The sequence below is a fragment of the Balaenoptera acutorostrata genome, chromosome 16, assembly GCF_949987535.1.
Source record: "Balaenoptera acutorostrata chromosome 16, mBalAcu1.1, whole genome shotgun sequence".
NCBI lineage: Eukaryota > Metazoa > Chordata > Mammalia > Artiodactyla > Balaenopteridae > Balaenoptera > Balaenoptera acutorostrata.
In genome coordinates this window covers 65,359,783-65,375,309 of record NC_080079.1, presented here as the reverse complement: position 1 = coordinate 65,375,309, position 15,527 = coordinate 65,359,783, and positions in this window count along the sequence as shown.

Here is a 15,527-nt window from a genome sequence, read left to right as displayed (position 1 = left end):
TACCAACTCTTGCTCTTACTGGTTTACTGTTGGAATTTCTTTCTACCTTATATATAAAATGTACTTATAAAAACTAATGTTATTGAGCACTACCTAGTCTATTCCAGGTACTCTGCTAAGCACTTTATGTGCATTATTGCATATAATTGTCTTGAAAACTTTAACATGGATACTATCATCCTCTTTTGTACAGAATGTGCAACTGAGGCTTAGAGAGCTCCAGTGACTCGCTCAAGGTCATGCAGCTAGGAAGTGGCAGAGCTATTATTTGTTTTGGGGTTTTTTTTTTTGGCTACACCACACAGCTCATGGGATCTTAGCTCCCCTACCAGAGAATAACCTGGGCCCAAGGCAGTGAAAGCTCCAAGTCCTAACCACCAGACCGCCAGGGAATTCCCCAGAGCTATTGTTTGAACCAAGGTCAATATGAGTATCTTTTACAAAGTTAACAAGCTGCTGGTTCTATTAATTTTAGTTTAAATGGACTATAAGAAAAGACAACCATCCATTGATAGATGAATAAAGAAGATGTGAAATATATATATATATACATACACACACACACACACACAGAATATTACTCAGCCATAAGAAAAGGATAGGAGGGTGGGAGGGAGGGAGATGCAAGAGGGAAGAGATATGGGGATGTATGCATATGTATAGCTGATTCACTTTGTTATAAAGCAGAAACTAACACACCATTGGAAAGAAATTATACTCCAATAAAGATGTTAAAAACAACAACAACAAAAAAAGAAAAGGATAAAATCTTGCCACTTGCAACAACATGGATGGACCCAGAGGGCATTAGGCTAAGTGAAGTCAGACAGAGAAAGACAATACCATACGATTTCACTTACATATGGAATCTAAAAAACAAAAACACGAATAAACAAAACAAACAGACTCATGGATACAGAGAACAAACTGGTGGTCGCCAGAGGGGAGGAGGGGGTGAGGCGTTGGGCAAAATAGGTGAAGGAGATTAAGAGGTACACACTTAGTTATAAAATAAGTCACAGGGATGTAACATACGGCATAGGGAATATAGTCAATAATATTCTAGACATAGTATTATCATACAGTAACTTTGTATGTTGGCAGAGAGTTACTAGACCTATTGGGGTGACCATTTCATAATGTATATAAATGTCAAATCATGTTTTACACCTGAAACTAATATTGTATATCAGCTATATGTCAATAAAAATATTTTTTTAAAGGGACAACTACACCTGAAGTAAAATTGCTGACAAGCCATTGAACCAGGCCGTTGAACCATTCCCTTCCTATAATAAGGGAAGATGTACCTAAGATTATGTGGTCCAAATCATGATTGTAGGTATATCTATGTATATAGACATAGATGTTAAAAATTACCCATTTTGTAGCTAAGTAGCTGTTGCAGTATTTCTAAACTTTTCATAGCTACCTGCATTGCAGGTCTGTTCTTGATTATCACAATCAGTCAGTTACTAACCATGAGATATGAAGGGAGAAAGCTCAAAGATGTTAGGAGAACACATTTTTTAAATGGCCCAGATGCATTTTTTTTTTTAATTTTATTTATTTATTTATTTATTTATTTATTTATTTTTGGCTGTGCTGGGTCTTCGGTTCGTGCGAGGGCTTTCTCTAGTTGCGGCAAGTGGGGGCCACTCTTCATCGCGGTGCGGGGACCGCTCTTCATCGCGGTGCGCGGGCCTTTCACTATCACGGCCCCTCCCGTTGCGGGGCACAGGCTCCAGACGCGCAGGCTCAGCAGCTGTGGCTCACGGGCCCAGCTGCTCCGTGGCATGTGGGATCTTCCCAGACCAGGGCTCGAACCCGTGTCTCCTGCATTAGCAGGCAGATTCTCAACCACTGCGCCACCAGGGAAGCCCCCCAGATGCATTTTTATAGGGTAAGTGTCAGTACACAACTGGGCCTTTAGTCATTTTGCACTTGAGAGATGTGATATTTTTTGGGGGAAAAAAATCAGGTGGGGGTCATAGTATCCATTCAAGTTGTTTTCATCATTACTTATTTTGGGACTTGGAAAAAACCTAAAAGAGGAAAAAAATTCAAGAAAGCAAGCAGGAAGTATGTGTCAAGGAGAAATCCCAGAGAAAGTACAGCTCCCATAAAAAAATCTCACCCATACAGCCCAATCAGAGACTCTTGAAGCCAGTAACTTCTCAGGGAGGTCACAACCCAGTATTAACTTTTCATCTATAGGAAGTGCCAGGAAAGCCTTATACATGCGTTGTATGAAATTGGGTTCAAAAATAGAGTTAAGAAAAACCAACCAGAAAACCTGCTGGATGATAATGTGTTTCTGAATCTGACATGCTCGGCAGCAGTCGTGCACCGGCTGTCAGTACAGAGCTCTTTAACCCCTCTTCCTTCTGAATTCTCTCACTCGCTTTTCTTCCGCCGGTTATCTTAATCACTTTGCCTTTCCTGTTATCACCCTAAGTCAGGTTTTGTTATCAAGAGACACATCACCCTCCAAAGTCATCTGTGATCTCCTTTAGATGACGTTTATGCTTTTAATTTTCACCCCAAAGCTATTGCTTGGACACTAAGAAAATGGTACAATCATGTAAGAAATTATAAAAAATGAAAGCAGAGTAATTGCCAATCTGCTGATTATGCAAAACTATAGAATGGCTTTCTGTTAAAAATATATTGTCCTTTTAGACTGGGGTTTTGAACTTTGCTTCCGAATATTTAAACTTTCATTTGTTTTTCTCGCCTGGAGCCCAGAAAATCTAATTACATTGCACTTAAAAATAAGGAGAAATGATTCCCAAGCTCCTCTGGAAGAATACCTTAAGTTTCACTTATTGAGGAGGTGCCAGAGTATCTCAAGCTGTAATTTAATTCAATTCCATGGGCCTGCTTTTACCTTTCTAATTGGAATATATATCTTATCACACAAACTTAATAGAGCATGTATACTAATACAGAGGGTATGTTTGCAATGATCGGACTTGATGTATGATTACACATTAGAAATGAAAGTCACTTTGAGATTGCTTGGTGTGCTTACAGAACTTGGTAGGCACCCTCCAGAGCAGCTGATATTAGAGGCTTTGGTGACGTTCAGCAGAGGTGGCACTAAGCTGCCACAGACAGAATACAAAGGGCTTTCAAATATGAACTCCAGGGCTTCCCTGGTGGCGCAGTGGTTAAGAATCCACCTGCTAATGCAGGGGACACGGGTTCGAGCCCTGGTCCGGGAAGATTCCACATTAAAAAAAAAAAAAAAAAAAATGAACTCCAGATTCAAGTACTGACTGCCAATTAAGCTGCTTCTCATGTGGGGCAACTCTGTTGTTCCAGGATCAGCAGCAGGAATTGGTTTATAAAATTAGTTAATGATACTCAATGACTGTTGAATAATTTGGATACTTATACTTAAGATCATGTTTTTAATAAGTTGTGTTAGCATAAGCTGTAGGGCATTGTTTCCTAGAGTCGAGTCCCAGGGCCCACCTGCATCAGAATCATTTCAAGGCACTTAAAATGCAGATTCCCAGGTTCCAGCCCAGAACTAATCAGAAACTTGGGGTGGGAACCAGGGATCTACATTTGAGTAGAACCCCATGTGATTCTTATGTACATTAAGTGAAAGAAGCTCTGCTGTAAGAATGAAGAGAAGGAAGCTAGAGCAGCTTCTGTAGGGAGAAGAGTCCTGAACCACAAAGCTACTCTGTGCCTTTGGTTCCCAGGGAGAACCAAGGCTGGGGACAGGGCATTCCCAGCAGCTTTAGGCAGCCAAGGAGCTACAACTCTCTCCTCCTAGTTCTCCAAGCACCTCCTCCTGTGCGAGGAGGAGAATTCTGCTGGGTGCACGCAAGTAGGGGGCCTGAGACTGGTAACCACAACACTAGGTCTTTCAGGGCCCAAGGGGAACCCTCCTAGATGAAAGCTAAGGAGTCCCTAGTGACCCCTGAAGAATGTTCTAGAATACCTCAAGGGAGGTGAGGAAAAAGAAAGAGGTTGCTCTGCAAGGAACACAGACTAGGCAAGCAGCAATTCTTGGGGGATTTGAATGGAAACACTCAAATTGTTGTCCCAGTGGCGTGGTGTTAAGTACTCTGCGTAGAGAGCCAGGACCATCTCCCAGGAACTGGACAAATTTGGGGTAGAGCAAATACTCAGATTCCCCCACTCTCACATTCCAAGAAAGGCTGTGTTCTGGTGACATCTGGTTAAAATGAAAATTGAGTGCCTGCTTGAGGGGATGCAATCGTTTCTCCTATAGTAGAGCATCTCTTCCCTAGGGAAATCCCCAAATTGAAGAACGGAGACATGTTTGTAACTTGGACCTGCCATTGCTACTCTTCCTTGGGACTTCCCTGGTGGCGCAGTGGTTAAGAATCCGCCTGCCAATGCAGGGGACACGGGTTCGAGCCCTGGGCTGGGAAGATCCCACATGCCGTGGAGCAACAAAACTCATGTGCCACAACTACTGAGCCTGCGCTCTAGAGCCCACAGGCCTAGAGCCCGTGCTCCACAACGAGAGACCACCCCAGTGAGAAACCCGCGCACCGCAACGAAGAGTAGCCCCCACTTGCCGCAACTAGAGAAAGCCTGACTGCAGCAACGAAGACCCAACAGAGCCCCCCCCCCCCAAAAAAAAAAAACAACTCTTCCTTTGGAGGGGATGAGAGTCACGTGCCAGGTGGATGGGAGCTTGGAACTCTGCATGAGAGAAACGCAACCCTCCCCTCATAGTTCTGTAGCTAGGCAGCCCAAGACACCAACACTGTGCATACAATGCACATAGTCTGATATACCAATGTATGTGCACATGGCATATGGTGGACTTAACCACTGGCCAGAAGTCCAGGGACTTCCATGCTGCTCAGCCCAATGGAAACTTTTCAGTCCTCATTCATTCATTCATTCCTGACCTCTTGATAGCATGGCATTTGACAGACCGAGGCTCCCTCCTTGAAACGCCTCTTCCCTCATCCTTCCACAGCACTGCCTTCTCCCACTCTACCTTGCCAGCAACTTCTTGTGTTTCCTTTAAGGGCTTTTAAAATCACTTAAATATGTGATCCTTAGCATTCTGACCTAGTGTCTTAGTCTCTCCAGGCTCCCTGGGGCAATGTCATCCACTCTTAAGATATAGGTTACCACTGGTATGTAGTTCTTGATCCTTTTAGTTCACTTACCCCCAAATTAGTAGAATTTGTTGACTCTTACTTACACTCACAATTATTGCCTTCATTTCCTTTAAAAGAGTTTTCATTTTAAATATTAAAAAAAAATTAAGAAATATCCTTGATTAAAGAAAAATAGGTTCAAGGAGTTTAAAATGAAAAGTAGCAGATTCGAGTACTGTCTTTCCCTACACCTCCCCCGACCCTCACAACCACTCCCAGGAGGGAACCTGTTCAGACCTGCGTTTTGCTGGTTACCTGGTTATGTGGTAACGACATGCTCACGTCACTACTTCTTGATTTATCAATTTAAAACATTATCTGGGGCTTCCCTGGTGGCGCAGTGGTTAAGAGTCCGCCTGCCAACGCAGGGGACGCGGGTTCGAGCCCTGGTCCGGGAAGATCCCACATGCCGCGGAGCAGCTGGGCCCGTGCGCCACAACTGCTGAGCCTGCGCTCTAGAGCCCGTGCTCCGCAACAAGAGAGGCCACCGCAGTGAGAAGCCCGCGCACTGCAATAAAGACCCAATGCAGCCAAAAATAAAATAAATAAATTAAAAACAAACAAACAAAAAACATTATCTATTGACTTTTTCCAGTGACAGTAAAGGATATAGCTCACGACACCCTACTCCCCTCCTCATTTCTTTCAATATACCTCCAATATTAAAATTGTTTTTGGTTAAAAAATATGTGTTATATACATAATAGTATGTAATGAATTTATATATAAATATGTAGGTACACTTATGTAAATAACATATATTTTATACATGTGTATATTGTTCTATTTTTTTCTATTGTTCCATATCTTGACCATCCACTAAGATAAGGATATTAGTGTCCAAACCCTTGCCTTTAACTCTCCTCAACCTCACAAATCATCTATAATTTTCATTTATACATTAACAGTGTTGATAAATACACATTCTATTATGTATACATTTTACACTGTCATAATCAAATTTCTGTATCTTTGTAGAGGGATTCTAAAAGTTGATGACGAATAAGCTGTATTTACATTACAATGATGATATAAATATCACCCACTGCAGAATTAAGAATATATTATGATTATATTCCTTTCCTGTACAGATTTATATTCTTAGAGCTTCTAACTGCCCCCCCACCGCCCTCAGTATTTACCCTTATATTCTGGCTGTCAAATCCACTATCATAGTCATCTATTTGTCCTTTCCCCCCTCAAAGACCTCCCCCTCCAGGAGCCCTCCCTCCTGCTCCGATCTGCACTGCTTGCTCTGCAGATCAGATGCTCCACTACCAGGCTGGGACTCCGCTTCTCTGCTCTCCCAGTGTGTAGCTACTCTTTCCTGGAGCCTGTGTCTTCCTTTTTCTTGGTTTATTAAGATTTCTAATTTAAAAAGTATAACATGCTTGTTATAACAAGTATATAGATAGAAAAATCTCTCCTCATTCTCCTCCAACTTTGCACCTCTGAGGGAATCTAAGTTAAAGGTGTGGTGGGTCCCCTTCTACACCTTCATCTATGCTCGAATACACATCCTCAAACATATAAACATATATATGGGTTCCTTCTGTTCTTTTAAAAAGTGGAATCATGTTATACATCTTACTCTGCAACTTGCTTCTGCCACCCCTGATTTAATGATTTATCATAAACCTTTCTCCAGCTCAATACCGATTGACATAAGTTTTTAAATAATCTGCTTCTGGTTCCACAGTGTGGATGTACCTTATTTATTCATCTACTTCCTATAATGAACAGTTTATTTTCTGTTTTTATGTCACTGCAAATCAATAAACATGCTTGTGAGTGAATCCTGACATATTGATACATATTGGTGCTTTTATTTCTGTAGGATAGATTTCGAAAAATCAAAATTACTGGGTCAAAGGACAAGCATATAATATTTTAACTCAGAATGTAACATATGTACCAAAAAGTGCATCATAAATGTAGTTGTTCATAAATGAATTCTCACAAATACAACACGCAATGTGACCAGTACCCAGATCAAGAGACAGAATACCGCCAGCACCTGAGGAGCCCACCCCATACGCCTGTGAGTCAATACTCCCCTCCCCAGGGTACCCTCTCTCCTGACCGCTGAAGGCGTGCGCATTTTTCATGTGAAGATATTGCCACACCCTTCTCCCCAATGGCTGTAGGAATTCACATTCCCACAAGTAACGCGCAAAGGTATCAGTTTCCCCTGTAACATTACATATCACTTTTTACAACTTCTTGCTTACCTGATGGGTGAAAATAGTATCTCACTGTTATTCTAAATTGCATGTTTCCTGACTGACCGGTGACGGTGAGCACTATGACACACATTCCTTCACTTACAGATGAGAAAACCAAGGCTCAGAGCAGAGCACTGACGTCGCCCAGGTCAGCTTAACACCTGCTTTGTTTCTGTGCTTAGCACAGCGTTGTGGGACTCAGCAAGCAATCACAGATCCCTCCCCCATTAGTAAAGCTCCCTGAGCGCACCTCATTCAAACTCTCAAGGAAAGCGGGGAGAAGAAGGACACACGCACATCCCATTTTACTCTGTAGGACTGGGAGACAAACACTCTTCTGCTCATACAAAGCCTCTGTGATCTTGTAGACTTGGCTCAAAGACTGGTTTTGATAGGGATGGAGTAAAGTGACAAAGTAGGTGATTAAACAGTTAATCCCACTAGAGGATTGCAAGTAAAGAAAAAGGTATGGGAGACCCCTGTAAGTTAATGATCACTCAGGAAAGCAGGTTTGCTTAACCACAAAGCCATGCAACAGAGACATGAGACATGCCCCCAAACAATAAGCAAATGGTGGAATGAGACCCACATCCTGCCCAGGGAGCTCGGTAAGTTAATGATTCCTAGGACGTGCTCCTCTGTGCACACTAAGGACAAAAACATAAGGAAAAGGTGACATTATACTGAAACCTGAGATGATTACTGTTTTTAGTATGCGTTACTGCCTTTTTGCTCATTTCCATTGCTCCATGTCAGTCCCCATTTGATCATGTAGGGACAAGAAAACTCCCCCGCCCCACCTGGAGGGGGACCTGATGATGGAAGCCTGAAGTCTACTCAAGAATGAGGAAGAAGGTGGTCTTCTCCCCCTCCCCAATTTTCCTTTGATTGTAAAACTGTAGCCCAGTAAGTTCTCAGGGTACTGCACTCCCTTGCCCGCCTGCTTGTAAGCCTCACAAGTGTCCTATTCTAATAAATCACTTCTTATCCATCACTTTGCCTCTCGATGAATTCTTTCTGCCCTGAGACATAAAAAACTGGAGGTTCTTGGAGGCTCCCCCAACCCCAGACGCATTTCTGCAGTTTCAGCTTGGGGGCATTGAGGGAGGGAGCCCCGCTGAGTGCAGGCAGGGATGGCTGGTCTGTGGAGGTTGGTGAGTGAGTCATCCAGCCGGGTTGAGGAAACAATCAAGCAATCACACGTGCAACATCTCTACTGAGGGCCTGAAGGCCGCAGGGAAAAGAGGAAAGATCTGTGGACTGAAAGCTAGGAGGCTTTGGGGGGCATCACTTGCCCTCTCAGAGCCCGTTTTCTCCCAAGAAGAAGGGCTTGGAGGTGCTGAGAGCACCAGATGCTCAGCCTGGGCAGGAGGCAGCCCTCTAGGACCAGCAACACAGCACCAAGTGGACAAACCATTGTCCTCGCACATCTGAAACTGTCACAGCTTTAGGCAGGAGTGTCCACGCCCAAATGAGGCTTTGTGCGGGCAGGTGCGACGAGAGCTGAGCCCTGAAGGAAGGGACGGGGTGGGCCAGGGTGCTGCAATGGCAGAAAGGAGAGCAAGACATCATCTGTTGGGGGAGAGCTGGAAAGGAGGGGCGGGTCAGCCTGAACACCAAGGGCCTGGAAAGGAAAGTGAGAAGAGTAACCCCAGCTGAAGAAACTACTGAAAGAAGCACTGATGGAGACATGAGGCTGGAAAAATAGGCTGAGGCCGGCCAGGAGGCCCACGAAAGCCCTCAATTCCCGGTGAGGAGTGTGGGCTTGGCCTGAGGGCGTGTGTGGAGCCAACGGCTGTGCTTTCACAGGGCAGTGTTAGGAGGCAACGGGTAGAACGCACGGTGTCTAATTTTCTAAGCTTAACTGTAACAAATTACCACACAGTTGGTGGCTGCTGTAATGAACTACCCAAAACTTGGTGGCTTAAAATGACCCAAATGTGTCCCCTTATAGTTCTACAGGCTAAAAGTCTGACATGGGTCTCACTGGGCTCAAACTAAGGGGTTGGCAGGGCTGCCTTTCTTTCTGGAGACTCCAGAGGAGAATCTGCTTCCTTACCTTTTCCAGCTTCTGCATTCCTCGGCTTGTGGCCCTTTAGTCCATCTTCAAAGCTAGCAAAGGCAAACCAAACCCTTCTCACACCACATCACTATGAACTTTCCTTCTGCCTCTGGCTTCCATTTTTAAAGACGCTTGTGATTACAGTGGTCCCACCTGGATAATCCAGGCCACTCCCTCTTTTAAGATCACCTGATTGGCAGCATTACTTCCATCTGCAACCTTAATTTCCCTTTGCCATGTAAGGTAACAGGTTCCAAGGATTAGGATGATTAGGACAGAGACATCTTTGGCGGGCCATTATTCTGCCTGCCATACTGGGTTAGTTAGTTGGAACTCCTTGCAAGCAAACAACAAGAACAAAAAAAAACAAAAGCAAAAACAAAAAAGGAGAAGCAGAGGGAGGAGGAGGAGAAGGAGAAGAAAAGAAATATATGGGCTTAAATAACTGAGGCCTCAGTGTCTTTCTTCACTTCTTGGATCTACTTTCCTCTCTTGGTTTTCAGGCATCTCCTTCTATGAGCAGGACCCCGAATCACCAGGCTTACATCCTGCCAGCTTAGCAGCATGGCAGTCCCTTCTCCCAGTACTTTAGCATAACCCAGGATGATGAGTATTGACTCTGATTCACCCAACTTCCGTCCAAGACTGTCCCTGGACCAACTACTCTGGCCTGGGAGACAACTTTCATTGGCCAGGCATGAGTTTCATATGCACCCTTGGAGCTGAAAGAGGGGAAGCCCCACCAAACCCCATGGACAGAGACTTGGGGGTGGGTGGTTCCTTAAAGGAAAACTGGTAGACTGCTACCCAAAAAGCGCAATAGTGGTCATAATTGCACAATATGAGTTGCACTTCATGCCATGAAACTGTACTTAAAAATGATATATAAGTTACTTAGCCATAAAAAAGAACAAAATAATGCCATTTGCAGCAACATGGATGGACCTAGAGATTGTCATACTGAGTGAAGTAAGTCAGACAGAGAAAGACAAACATATGACATTGTATGTGGAATCTAAAAAAAGGCTACAAATGAACCTATCTTCAAAACACAATAGAGTTACAGATTTAGAAAGTAAACTTATGGTAACCGGGAGGTAAAGGGGGAGGGATAAATCAGAAGATTGGGATTGACAATATACACACTACTATATATAAGATGGATAACTGATAAGAACCTACTGTATAGCACAGGGACCTCTACTCAATACTCTGTAATGGCTTATATGGGAAAAGAATCTAAAAAATGAGTGGATATATGTATATGTATAACTGATTCACTTTACTGTACACCTAAAACTAACACAACATTGTAAATCAACCATACCCCAATAAAAATTATTAAAATTAAAAAAAAAAAGGTTTACAGGGTATTCCCTGGTGGTCCAGTGGTTAGGACTCCGTGCTCTCACTGCCAAGGGCCCGGGGTTTGCTCCCTGGTCGGGGAACTAAGATCCTATAAACCGCGTGGCCAGCCAAGAAAAAAAAAAAAGATTTACAACGGTAAATTTTATGTCATGTATATTTTACCACACACACACAAATTTTGGAGTTTTGCTAGACCTGTTAGAAAAGAGGATCTTTGTTTTTCCAGAGATCGCTAGGCGATGTGAGCCTAGTTTGAAACTGCTGGGGCCACCTTGCCACCATGTGGGGACAGAACCTTGGCTGAGAGCAGAGCCCGAAGGTGGAAACAGATTCCTGATGATGATGGTGGCACCTGGACCCAGGCGTGCCTGAAGCCCTGACATGCACAATGAATTACCTCTTATGCTTACATCGACCCAGTTTGAGTCTCTGTCACTGGTAGTTAAGAGTACAGACTTAAGAAAACACAACACAACACAACAAAATTCCTCATGCCCTGCTGGTGGAAGAAGATAGCAACTGTCAAAAAATCACCCACCTTATTGGAGTTACCTGTGTGTTCTCTCTAAGCTTATCCGTTCACAGGGCCCATTTTGAATGAAAAGATGTGATATTGTTACGTAATGAAGCGCACGCAAAGCAAACTCCCTGTATAGTGATTCACTTTAATAGAAAATGTACAGGGGAGTTATTTCCTTAAAATAGTGGTTCTCAAAGTGTGGTCCCTGCAGCAGCAGCGGCATCAACTGGAAACCTGTTGGACATGCAAACTCTCAGGCCCCACCCACCCCAGAGCTGCTGAATCAGGAACTCTGGGGTGAGGCTGCCGAGGTGCTCACTAGCCCTCCAGGTGACTCTGCTGCAAGCTCAGGTTTGAGAACCACTGTCTCCAAGGGTTCTTTGTTTTGTTGTTCTCCTGAGCATTTCAAACATGATTCACTTTGAACAAATAGACTTAACCGTGGATTTTCAGGGGATAACAAATTATTGCATAAAGTGATATGCAATACACATGGGAACACATGTGTCATATTAAAGTATTTGCCTTAACTTGTTTAAAATAAAACTATCATTTCAAAATTTTAAAAATTAAAAAAAGAGAAGAAGAACAGGGAATGTAGGGTAGTAAACGCAAGAGAAATCTACAAATAGCAGCTGCCAGAGAGGGTGGATCAAGGGCAGGCAGCCTGTAGGCCAGAAAACATCTGAAGGTTCTTTTTTTTTTTTTTTTAAACATCTTTATTGGAGTTTAATTGCTTTACAGTGGTTTGTTAGTTTCTGCTTTATAACAAAGTGAATCAGTTATACATATACATATGTTCCCATATCTCTTCCCTCTTGCGTCTCCCCTTCCTCCCACCCTCCCTATCCCACCCCTCTAGGTGGTCACAAAGCACTGAGCTGATCTCCCTGTGCTACGTGGCTGCTTCCCCCACTAGCTGTTTTACATTTGGTACTGCATATATGTCCATGCCACTCTCTCACTCGTCCCAGCTTACCCTTCCCCCTCCCCGTGTCCTCAAGTCCATTCTCTACGTCCGTGTCTTTATTCCTGTCCTGCCCCTAGGTTCTTCAGAACCCTTTTTTTTTTCTCCTTAGATTCCATATATGTGTGTTAGCATACGGTATTTGTTTTCCTCTTTCTGCCTTACTTCACTCTGTATGACAGACTCTAGATCCATCCACCTCTCTACAAATAACTCAATTTCGTTTCTTATTATGGCTGAGTAATACTCCATTGTATATATGTGCCACCTCTTCTTTATCCATTCATCTGTCGATGGACCCTTAGGTTGCTTCCATGTCCTGGCTATTGTAAATAGCGCTGCAATGAACAGGCAATGCTGGGTTCTTTAATACTGTTTCATCTGCTTGAACTCTGTCAAAGCTGTTTCATTGTTGTTTTCATCCCTATTACTGTAGAGTCACTGAAAGGTAATAGAAGTTCTCCCTTACCTAGACAGTTGGTTCTTTATTCTGGGATAGTTTTGCAAAAACTTACATGAAATACATATGCCCAGAACCCTTAGAAGTGTTGGCAGCATGATAGAATTTGGGCTAGAGCCATAGGGTTATGTTAAATAGACTTTTGTTCTTTTGCTCACTCCTAAAACTAATTATTGAGGCAAAGAGTATATACTGAGCTAATAAAAAGTGGGGTTTTTTGATACAAGAGTCCTTTGCCATTTTCTTTCAGTCTTGCTAGATTTACATATATACAATGGACAATCACACAGCCATTAAAAAGAATGAAATAATGCCATTTGTAGCAACATGGATCGTCCTAGAGATTACCATACTAAGCGGAGTAAGTCAGACAAATATCATGTATTATCACTTGTATGTGGAATCTGAAAAAATGATACAAATGAACTTATTTACAAAACAGAAACAGACTCACAGACTTTGAGAACAAAATTATGGTTACCAAAGGGGAAAGGTGGGAGGGGGGGATAAATTAGGAGTTTGGGATTAACATATATACACTACTATATATAAAATAATCAACAAGGACCTACTGTATAGCACAGGGAACTCTACTCAATACTCTGTAACGGCCTATATGGGAAAAGAATCTAAAAAAGAGTGGATATATGTATATGTATAACTGATTCACTTTGCTGAACACCTGAAACTAATAGAACATTGTAAATCAACTATACTCCAATATAAAATAAAAATTAAAAAAAAACAAAGAACTAACCATTTAGGTAGAGACCAGGCAAAAGTCTGTGAAAATTAAAGTATATAATTTAAATAATTATATATTAAATAAGTATATAATTTAAACAACTGTTCAGGGAAAAGAGTAAGAAATATCCCAGGGTATTGAATGCTTTAACTGCTAGGCAAATGACAATCTATGCATAACTTTTGGCTAGTGGGACCTGAATAGGCATCAGAAAGCAATGGCATTAATAACACTGCTGCACGTCGAATATGAAAGTTGTTAAGAGAGGACATCCTAAGAGTTCTCATCACAGGGAAAAAATATTGTTTCCTTTTATTTTGTGTCTCTATGAGATGGTGGACGTTCACTAAACTTATTGTGCTTATCATTTCATGATGTACATAAAGCAAATCATTATGCTGTACACCTTATAATTTTTTTTTTTTTTTTTTTTTTTTTTTTTTTTTTACAAACAATGTTTTGGGGTTTTTTTGGCCATGCTGAGACCAGGCCACCTTCGATCCTGACCAGGGATCAAACCCGGGTCCCCCAGCAGTAGAAGCACGGAGTCCTAACCACTGGACCACCAGGGAAGTCCCCTGTACACTTTAAATTTATATAGTGCTGTATGTCGATTATAGCTCAATAAAACTAGAAGAAAAAAAATCTCAAAAAAAGAAATCTTGCTAGATTTAGACAACTAACAGGCTAAAGGCATCATTCCTTCACTCATTCACTTATTCAACAAGTGAATGCCTACTATCAGAAGACTGAATTTTACCTGTCAATTCTGAGCAGTTATGTGAGAAAAACATTGAAATTTGTCTATGAATTTTAGGGTCTTTCAGATGGTGTAGGCTATCTTTGGGGGGAAAACCTGGTTATTAAGGATAGGTTTATTTAAATGCCATTCTCAATTCTTGGCTGTTATTCTCAGGGGCCTACACTGGGTGCAGGTGAGACTTCTTCCCTTGCAATTGCCTTGGGGGAAAGTTTTTGCAGCTGCCTATAATTCAGTGGAGTTTTCTGGGTTATTTACACCTTGTTCATCTCTGCTCCTCAGATCAGTTTTAGCCAGTGCTGTTAGTTTCTCCCCAAATCACGTGAGAGGGAGGGCTTGATAGATTTTGTATTTTCCTTTTTTCGTTTTTGTTTTTGACTAGAAAATAGCCACATCCACATTTCAAATGCTATTTTTGTTTTGGCCAATTAAGTTTCTTCTCCTTGTACTCGGGGGTTGGCAAACTCTCTGTAAAGGGCCAGATGGTAAATATTTTAGACTTTTCGGGCCATGCAGTCTATCGCAGCTATTCAATGCTGCTGTGAAAGCACCTGCAGACAATATATAAATGAATGAATGTGGCTCTGTTACAATAAAACTTTACTCTTGACAACAGGTGGCAGGCCAGATTTGGCCTGGGGGCATGGTTTGCCAACTCCTGCTTTTACTGGTTTACCAACTCTTGCTCTTACTGGTTTACTGTTGGAATTTCTTTCTACCTTATATATAAAATGTACTTATAAAAACTAATGTTATTGAGCACTACCTAGTCTATTCCAGGTACTCTGCTAAGCACTTTATGTGCATTATTGCATATAATTGTCTTGAAAACTTTAACATGGATACTATCATCCTCTTTTGTACAGAATGTGCAACTGAGGCTTAGAGAGCTCCAGTGACTCGCTCAAGGTCATGCAGCTAGGAAGTGGCAGAGCTATTATTTGTTTTGGGGTTTTTTTTTTTGGCTACACCACACAGCTCATGGGATCTTAGCTCCCCTACCAGAGAATAACCTGGGCCCAAGGCAGTGAAAGCTCCAAGTCCTAACCACCAGACCGCCAGGGAATTCCCCAGAGCTATTGTTTGAACCAAGGTCAATATGAGTATCTTTTACAAAGTTAACAAGCTGCTGGTTCTATTAATTTTAGTTTAAATGGACTATAAGAAAAGACAACCATCCATTGATAGATGAATAAAGAAGATGTGAAATATATATATATATACATACACACACACACACACACAGAATATTACTCAG